This window comes from Cuculus canorus, chromosome 16 (assembly GCF_017976375.1).
Source record: "Cuculus canorus isolate bCucCan1 chromosome 16, bCucCan1.pri, whole genome shotgun sequence".
In the NCBI taxonomy this organism is placed as follows: Eukaryota; Metazoa; Chordata; class Aves; order Cuculiformes; family Cuculidae; genus Cuculus; species Cuculus canorus.
In genome coordinates this window covers 16,814,322-16,824,865 of record NC_071416.1, presented here as the reverse complement: position 1 = coordinate 16,824,865, position 10,544 = coordinate 16,814,322, and positions in this window count along the sequence as shown.

Genomic DNA, 10,544 nt, shown 5'->3' with positions numbered 1-10,544 from the left:
TAAAATGCCAAATGTTCAGATGGTTTTTTTTAATTGCAAGAAAATGGAGACAGAACATACTTTTTCATATGAAAAAAATTACAGGAGGATGAATTCATACATGCTGATTCTTTATAAATTGAGTATGGTTAGATCAGAAAGTTAAACTTCACCCATGGTAGCTCAGAAGGTAACACTAGTGAGAGCAAACGTACACAGCTTGGTTTGTTTTTACGGAACTTGCAGACAATGGATTTCAAGTTTATTCCGCTGGATATTCTGAGAAACAGAATTGTCCTTTATCTGGGTTGTCATATCCTGACTACATCCACTCTGACAACGCAGTGATGTGCTGCTCAGAGATAAGGCATAGAATAGCAATTTCTCTCTTCGTGGTAGGTCAGAGAGGGGAAGGAAAGGTTCCATTGAAGTCTCTGCTCTGGTAGGACTTTCAGTCCAATATGTAATGACTAACACTGCTGTTCCACTTGAGCAGGCTGTCAAGTTAAATATGTTTCTGTAATGATGCTCCTGGCATAGCCTGCTTAATGCATATGCAATACATGTATTCCAGTAAAATAAAAATGAAAGAAAATGTGCAGCAAGTGTGTGAGCTGGAAAACCTTATGCCATCTTTATGACTAACATTGATGAGCTTGGGTGTAAAGATGTATTTCCCTAGAGCAGAAGGAAAGGCCTCTGGTGTTCAGAGTTGTAGCACTAGTACAGCCAGGGTTCCTGGAGACGTCAAACAGAAAATATAAGACTGCATGCCTAGCCTCTTGGGAATAAAGGCAGAGTGACAGATGGACTGTAATCGTTCCTGCCTAAGGACAAAGGGAGGACATATTATGGCCATCTTGCTAATGCAGATATATCTGTGGAAATAAATGACAAAAGCTGTCGTAAGCTGGGTGACAAAGAGCCTGACTTTGAGATCCAGAAACACTCACTGAAGTGAAAATCTCCACAGATATCTATGAGTTTTGGACCTGTCTTTTCACAGGTGTGTTAACATTTCTTCTAGCTTTGAGCAACTGGTGACCAGAAACTGATACAGATGCTGTTTTACAACTGATGCGTGGGCCTCCCTCTGGTCAGGAAAAGTTCCAGGTGACTCTCTAGGAGCTATGTGAGTCACAAATATGGGAAAGCTCTTCCTGTGTAACTCTCTTTACAATAGGAGGTTTTACTGAGCACCTCCTGTTGTCCAAGCCAGGGCTAATCCCTACCTGATCTCAGACCCTAGATTTGTATTTCACAGAGATAACTGCACGAGCCCCTCTTCCATTTATACAGATATAAAAAACATTTGGATGAGGCAGACTGGCTTCTGTTTAGTGTTTAGCAGGTGAATACTCTGCGTGCTGGAGGGCATGGGGACGAGGAGGGAACAGAAAACAAGATTGGAAGAGCAAGGACATCTCCTGCTTAAAGACAAATCTTGTGTAATTGGAGTAACTGAAATGTGGCCAGTTCAGGAAATAGGCTGTAATATTACATTACCCAGAGAGAGTTTAAGGACAGGCAATTCTCATTGAGAAAGGAAAAGGAGATATGACAGTATAAATGAGGAAGGACATTATGCTGAAAACAGAATAACATTCACATGGATGGCAACTCAGAGACACCTTGAACTTGAGGCTAAAGACTGAAATGGTAAAACGATTATAATAGAAAACAATTACTGATCTCCCAGGGCTAGGTGAAATGACAGATCAGGAAATATTTATGCAGATGGAGGACTGTACTTGGGCTAGGACATCGATCATACGGAACTGCAATTACTCCGACATTGACTGGAATGAGAATTACAGAGGGACTTAGGAAGCTGAAGCTATGTTTATTGACAGATTTTCTTTATCCTGCAGCTTGACAACCAACAAGATTATGGGCCATTTGGAAAAAGTTGCCATGATTAAGTAAGGGACATGTGTGCTGATGCCAGTGCTCGGGTTGGAATAGCATTAGCTGAAAGTTAGGATGGAAGGAAATTGGTATTGAGTGTGAGCATGACTCTGATTTCCAGATGTGGAGAACTCCGTGTTCTGTTGTACTCTTGGAGCCATAACTTTTGGGTCAATTGAAGTGTATATAATTTTACTGGATGACATACCCAGTAGTTTCTGGGGCTCTCTGTCCTTACCTGGGTTTGAAATGGAATCATTGACCCTAATGGGGTTTGGTTTTTTTTGTCTTAAATTTTTAAGAATATGTAGTTGCTGTAAATATGATTTCCGACCAGGGTCGAGGAAAGAGACAGCAAGTACTCAGGCAAAATTGCAAAGGCTCAGCTTTTGTAAGGGGCAAACGAAATAGAAGAATATGGGAAGTAGATTACAAAACCATGGAAAGTGACAAGCCTGGAGCCTAACTTAAATCACAATTTGTTCTGATAAGAGAGAAAAAAAAAAAAAAGAACGTGGTGTTTTTAAAGGAAAATGTGAAGACGTTGTCTAGACATCATTGTGAGTTAGTAGTTCCTTCTAGTGATCAGATATTAGGCTAAATAAACAGCATTTACTGTCACCATGACACATGTTACTTCAGCTACTGCAATTGCATCCAGCAAAATTACAACTTCTCAAGCTTATCATCAGAGGTATATACCATATACACACGCAGATCAGTTTGCAGTAAAAAAAGCAATGGGCAATGACTTATTGAACTTTTTCATTTTATCTGCTGGTCACATTATTTCTAACATATTTGAGTTGTGCTGTGGCACCTGTCTTTGTTGGAACTGATTCTCTCACTGACAATAGTTATCTTGTAATTTGTTCGGTATGTTCAAGCAAATAGCCTTGTATTTGCTTTGATTTTGTGACTATATGGGGTAAATCCAACAAGCTGACACTGAAGAAAATAATCTTTAAAGTTTCATCAAAAATACATAATAATATAAAACTATTATCTAATCAATATATAATACTGATATTGAAGCTATAGACGGGAAGTATACAAAGAATGCTAAAGAAACTTCCTAAAAGTGAACTGCCTGAGTAAATACTAGAAGATGTGAGAAAAGTCTTCACTCTTTATGTTGATCAAATAGTGTAGTAATGTTTGACAGTAACACTGTTTAATGTGCTTATGACAATAGTTATTTGCTTTATAGCGTATTAATACACAGTCTGTTACTTCTGGTTTTGGATTGACAGGATGAAAAAAGTCTCGTGCAGAGATAATGCTAACCTCTTCCATGTCATTTTCATTAACGCCATGGCAATGTATTTCCGTCTGGGTGACACACACTGAGGTACCCAGTGTTGACGTATATTTTTTTCAGAAAATAAAAGCTGCATTTAATTTACATGTTATGGCTGAAACAGAAGCCGCTACTCTCCTTAGCCACAGATTGCAATAGCAGTTGTAATCTTTCTGAAACCAATGGAATAATTCAAAAGTTGGTCCCTCAAAAAAAAACCTTTCAGTACCACTTGGTGTCTAACTCATGTGAAGGCATTGACAGTCTTGAGATGGGGTTGGTCTGTGGCTATTGCAAAAAAACTCATTGCCCCTTAAGATAAAGAGAGATCCTAAATGGAGACTGGTTACATCCACGGCTAGCTGCACCTGGGCTGGCTTTTGTAGATGCATAAGAAGTATTTTGAGAAAGGCAATATCTGTCCTCCATCCTCTGGGTGATGTGAATTTATTCTACAATGCTTCAGTCTGTGCTAAAGTGACTTTTCAGCTTCTTGGTTTGAAATACAGTTATCTAGCTTGCCTGAAGCCCATCTGTATGCTCACGTTTACTTGTAAAATACCTTCTTGACATAGTGTGATCCAGCATAAAGCTATTGAACTTTGCGTGTACAATCTGCAGCACGTCAGCGTAAGCCTGGAGGACACAGTAACCTTGAAGGGACTGGAATTTATATGGCTGGGGGAGGGAGGACAGGGTGATATGGATGTAGCTAATTCCAGCTTGCAAAAAGGCAACATGAGGACTTGTTCTGTCTGGGTAGTAGAAGGAGTTTAGACTGACAAGGCAAGGATAAATAGCTTTTCTATGAGATGCAGATGACAGGAGAGTTGCGTGGCTCAGACAGACCACTGAAATTGTGACACAGACCTATAGAAAGTAAAATGACAAAGACGCAGTGAAGGTCCTATTCCAGCTGTCCTGCACAAGTCTCTTACAATCCACGAGACATAATGTACTGAAAGACCCTTGCCTTTTCTTATACTTACTCCATTGTTGACTTACTGGCGGAGTGTATTCGTAATGATGTAATGAATATTTGATGTAAAAAATATCTCTCCTGGGAACATCTGTGAGCTGTTTGCCAGGAATCTTGATCATTAACTTTAGAAATGTGAACTCTTCTGACTGGTCAAAGAGGAATGTTATATTCCTTCACTCGTTCTGCCAGGTTCTCTGTTGGTAAGAAGCAGCGTGTATCTTTTGGATTGAGATGAATGGCACAGCATCAATTATACCACACACGGATCTGTCATGCAAATTTAATAAATTTATAACTCTTATATTTCCAGAATAAATATGATTTTGAAATGTGGTTATCGTTAATACCTTCTCATAGCCACACCAAATTCACTATATCTTTTAGCATTCTGCCTGGATATTCCTGCTGTGGAATATCCATAGAACTTGAGCAAAATGAAGGAAATAAACCATTTCAAAAGAATTTTTTGTGCATATGCATTTTGCAGGCCAGAAGGTAAGAGTTTGGGGTGTAGGTACGTAATTCCTACGGCTTCTTTCAGCGGCAAGTTGAGGAGCCACGGGAAGGGGGGAAGAGTTGGCTGAGACTGAGGCAGAAAAGGATTTGCAGAACAAACCCAGGGTATGCTCTAAGGAGAGCACAACAATCAATGCAATCGATCTATAAAGTTGTAAGGGGGAAAGAGGGATAGAAAACAAAGGCCCAGATCGTGGAGGAGTGCCGCTACGCTGTGTGGCTGCAGTGACGGCCGTGGGGCACGAATGGTGTGCAGTTCCCTCTGGGGGTGCCTGAGGGAAGGGAGTCTCCGCTGGTGCTGAAGTTCTTTCTAGCACACAAGCTTTAGAGCATATTTTCACAAATAACATTAACATACAGCTGTTGAATGCCGCTAGAGACGTGGTGTTCTCTCTTCAATATGCAGATGTGATTAGTGCTAAAAATAGTACCCGAGGGAAAGCTCTGGGGAGCTGTAAGGGTTTCCAGTGCTTTGTCTTTCTTTCAGACACCAAAGAAATAGTGAAAATAGTCACAGAAACACTGAGAGCTTCGTTACACCCTTTCTGTGATCTGCAATGTAAATGTCTTCTCTTGGCTCCCGAATCGCTCCCTGCTCCCTCATCCCTGCGAAGGGAACCGCCGCCACCTCCTGGTGGAGCGGCAGAGAGCACCGGGGCCGCTCCCGCCCGGGGCTCCGCGCTCAGCCCGTCCCCAGAACCGGGGAATCGGGGTGGCGGTCCCCACCTGCCCTTGGCCTGCTCCGACACCGGCGCCGTGCGGGAGTGCAGAGGGGTCGGCGAGCAGTGCTGTAAAAGGAAGACAATTTAAGCCTTCTTCCATTAGACGGTGTCTTAGACTTCTTCAACAATACCCTTTGCAAATCAACAGTACTCCTCTGTGTTACAGAGCCATATAATTTGTGTCTCTACTTTTGTTCTTGGCATCCTGAAGTGACCTTGTCAGCACAGGCCGTTCAAGAGCTTAAAAACCACTGGGGTGAACGGCTAAAGGCACAGCTGAGGGTCATCGGTTCCTCTCCGCTCCTCATACACTGCTGGTAAATGCCTCTTGTTTTCTCTCGAGTTCAGATAACGCTCCCGCGGTGGTGTGCAGTAGGGAACAAAATGATTGGCTTTGATTTATTGGTAACAGTCATTTCTGTGTAAGGCATTTATGTTTCCCCTGAGAATCTAATCTTTGGTACAATGACATCTTCTGTTATATTCCTTCATGAGAAAATTCTGGCTTGTACATAAGCCACCTTAAATATTTATTTATCCAAATACCAGTTTGGAATGATCATCTCCTAACTTTTATCTTCCGATACCCTGCATTCAATGTGACCTCTGAGTTCATAGGCAGAAGTAATTAAATAAAAAATACTTCAGCACAGCCACCTTTGGAGTCAATCTGCCGGCGAGTAAAACATGAAGAATGATCCTCTAAACGCTGGTAGACTTTGTATGTCATGGTGTCTGGAAAAGATTAATAATGAAGAAGGCAAATTTGGAAAGTACTATTATAGCATTTTGAGAGTTTGACTTGTGTTCTACAAGAAAAGAATCCTCACAGAATGAGACCAGAGGACTGCAGCCATGCACAGGACTTAACACATTGATGCATTGTGCTTGTTTGCATCCTTCCTGTGCTTCAGTTCCACAGCACTCTCACTGGACTCTGCATGTAAGAAAAATTTTGGCCAGAAGTTGCCACTTCTTCTCGACAACAAGACTAGAGGCAGCATTTAATCTTACTTTTGCTTATTCATAACTTACATTCATATTTACAATGAAGTGCAACAGTCTTTTTCCTCCTCACTGGACAATCTGTGGGACTTTGGGATAAAGAACTTTTGTTCAAAGGTTTTCATGTACTTGCATCTTAAATAAGAGTAGAGAGTAATTTATGACATTCTTTCTCATACTTAATAAGCCTCTGCTCATCCCATTAACTGTTACTAGTAAATAAATGTCTTGGACACTTTATTATGCCCTGCAGATGCCCGTGTTTGTATCCAATGTATTAGCCAAATGTTCCATTGTGCAGGGAAAAACAAATGCAGCACAACAGAGATCTTTTTAAAAGCCTGTCACCGGAGAGTAGTTTAGAAGAAATCAAACCTGACCCCAGTAAGTTTTGGGGTCTTTTAAATTCTCTGCAATAGATGTACAAGATGAATGCAGGTTAAGCTGTTCACCTGTCTTTGATATTAATCCTGACAACAACAAACAGCAAAGACAGAATGCTGGCAGATTTAATAATGAGTCTTGCCCACATTCAGCTGCCCGGCAGGGCACTCATTTTGGAGACTCACAAGATTGTTCCTTCTCCCCTGTGAAATCCTCTTGCTGCTTTCTGGTTCACTGGCAGCATCCAAAGACGCATTCTGATCTGATGTGGTACCACCAACAAAGGAATTTTCTCTGGAGCTCATCAGTGATAGAAATTGTAAAAGATTTCATTTCTAACCTGGTAATTGATCCAACCTTAGCAAGCTGGAAGCCAGTGAAAGAAGTTTGTACTTGGTTTCCTGTTCTGTTCTACAGCACCCTGTATTTCTGTTGGTCAAAGGACAAAACCAGTGAAGACAGCAATGGTTTTGATCCTTCAAGTTTACTGTCAAAACCATGCTTTTCTACATCCCTGAACAGTATAGGGCCATTGCATACAGTAGCTTTCACACCTTTCCTTTCTACTGAAAACAAAATCATTACAGCTACAATGTTTTCACAGGGTCTTTCACCTCCTCATATTTCCTCATTTCCCCTCAACCTTCCCTCCCTTCCCCTTAGGTGTAAAGCTGAAGGCCACGATGACTATACACGAGGTGATGGATGTTCTCAGGCAGTTTTTGCTGTGCCTTTGGTGGACGCACAAGAACCACTAGGTTAGATGAGCCACCTGCTCTGTGTGTTTTGTTACAACAGCAGCTCAAGTTTACCAAACAGCATTCAAGGGTGGGATGAAGCTGAGCCCTCCAGCTTTGCGCTGAAGCAGATGAGGGGCTGGTGTGAGCTGTTTGTTCAGCTGTAGGGTCCTGCAGCAGGGAGGCAACGGTAACGCCCTGGCAACGGCAACAGCCTTAGGTGCCAGCAACCTTCTTTATAGTAACAACAGTGTCTATGGCCACACCCCTCAACAGGTGTAGGAAAATCTTTTCTTGGGTACGTCTGTGCCCAGAGTTCCAGAGAGGGCAATATTGGATTTTGTTTAAAATGAATTTATACAGTCCAGGGGAGGCAGCGTACCAGCTCATCTCTGTTGAAAGGAGGATGTCCTGTTTCCCCCTCTCCTCACTTGGTGCTTCCTCCATTACCTCGTACTGATTCATTGAACCTGGCTGTGAGCTGATTCAGCTCGCAAACTGAGCGGGGAAACACACCAGCAAAAGAACAAGTAAATTTCTGCTGAGCTAGCAAGTTGAATCAGCTCACAGAAAAGTCAGATGAGTGCCAAAACCAACACAGGACGGGCTAGAAACAGGCAGCGGCACCTCTTCTTTTTGGCTCCAGCTGTGGCTCTCTACGTACACCGTGTACCCTTGCTCTTAGGTTACAGTCTATTTGACCTTACATTGAAGCACAGATTAATTGCTTTGCCCAGCAGCATCAAGAATCAAAGGAAGGGATTTGCAGGGAACTAAATTAAATGAACAGAAAGCTGTTGGCTTCCATAGAAGTTTTGTCTAGGGGAAAAACTAAGCAGGAGCTAAAGATTTCAGTGTTGCAGGGCTTGTCAATCATATGAGTAGATACCAGTCTGTCTCTTCTCTCTGTTGTGTGTATAAAGTGATGATGTTTCATGGTCCTGTGAAGACCGTTATTTATTAAATATCTCTCACATATAAGGAAGAAACTATAAATAGAAAAAAAATATTATTTTATGATCTGGCATATTGTTAGCTTTGTCCAACAGCATCCCATATTAAATTTCACTGTAGCACCTACTGCAGCGTTGAAAGAGCTGTATACAGGGTGATCTGAATGCAGAGAACCAAATTCTCCTTCCCCTTACACTGTCTATACTCTCTGCTTTCAGTGGAGACACATTTTGAAAACAATTAGCTAAAAGCTTTTTAGATAGCCTTGATGGGATTCATCTGCAGCATTAGCTATTGATTCTTAGCAATGTCTTTACTTTTAATATCAAATGATCATTCTTCCTGTAGGGAAGCTGTCTTAAACAGGAAAAAATGCGCCCTGATATGGTTTTGTGAAGCAATCCTCCCTTAAGGTATTTTCAGTCAGGTAATGAAAGATGGTCTCCACCATCCCTTTGACAGCCCCGCACTCTCCTCTGCGTTGTGGCAAAGAGGGGCAGGGGAAGAATCAAGTGATCAAAACATAACATCCCCTTGTAACCCTGCTCTTTCTGATGTTTTTACCTTTCTCAGTTTTTTTATTGCAAGAGCTGATGAACTGTAAGTGATTGGTATGAGAGAGAATAGATTGTGCACTTAGCCTTGACATCTGACTTAGTTAATCTTCCAAAATGCAATTTATTCTGAGTGCTAACTGTAGTGAGTTTAATGGAACACAGGGTTAAAGTGGGAAACTGGAAACAAATGTTCTCTGTCGAAAGGCCGATCAATAACTGAACAGTTTGACAATCCCAAACCTCTGCTGCTTTAATGTAATTGGAGTGTATGGAAAAGACATTATATTTCAGCACCTACTAGCATCAGCTTCCATTATGGGTGATACTACTCTGAATACGTTCAAGTCATGCTGTTACAATAATGGGAAAGGAGTGGGAGCAGAGGTCTGGGCTGTCTTTTAAATCTATTTTGAGGGATTTTGCCATTTTACACAGATTGCACTTTGCTGTGTATATTGGTTTGGGGACACACATGGAACCTCTCAGTATGTTTGAACACTTTTATGGGCTGGTCTGTCTAAAACTAATGAGGCTGAACACGTTTGAAGCTGGTTATGGGGTGTCTCTGTAGCAGTCCATCATCTGTGGTTTTTCCAGATGAGCGAGTGAGGGGAAAAAAAGTAATATAACTGAAGTGATATTAGGCAACAAATCATGGGAATGGCATTGTGGGCAAAAAGATATGAACAGTGAAATTCATTTTTAATAATCACCCTTAATAATGATCATTCAGTTGTATCGATCAAAGATTGCTTTCCAAAAACAATTTCCTGTGACTGCTGGCATGTTTGCTTCTTACCCATATTAATAAGTGGGAAAATTCATTCGGAGAGAGAGCCTGGGAGAGATTCCCTTCATTTCCTCTGGCTTTCAGAGCTAAGAAACAATTTCACATCTGTGTGAATGTCATTCAAGTGCAGTAGAGAATATCACCGGGAGGAGCATTTTCAGGCAGTTCCAGCCAGCGTACCGGCTTTGTCATTACAGGGTCTGCTGAATCTTTTCCCACAGAAAAGCTGAGATCTGTATGTATCTCAGTTTTGGAAAGCTCCTTATTGCGTGTGTGTGTGTGTGTGTGCGCATAGCTATACGGATCGCTATTCCGAAATATCCTACTGACAGAAACAGCCAGGCTATCCCAATGAAGCTAATGGAATAGTTACTACTTCTCTCTCTTTAGGGGATCCAACTACTCCAGGCAGCATTGAAAACCTAGCCTGGTATTCTTAATGCATTCTCCTTTCAGCTTTAGATAGAGACAGGAATGCAAAGAGATACTGGAAATTCATTTGCTTAACAGGTTTTGGGTTTTTTTTAGTTTTAATTCTGCACCCCCTGCCATTTTTCCAAATCTGACAATGCAAATTTCAGATTTGCATCTTGAATGGCATTGATTTGAAGAAGGAACTTGTCCTTTTATGACTTTCCTTGCACAGGAATACAGAAGTGCATTTTTTAACTGTGATAAAAAATTTAAGTTAGGGAGTATTTGGCTGTTTT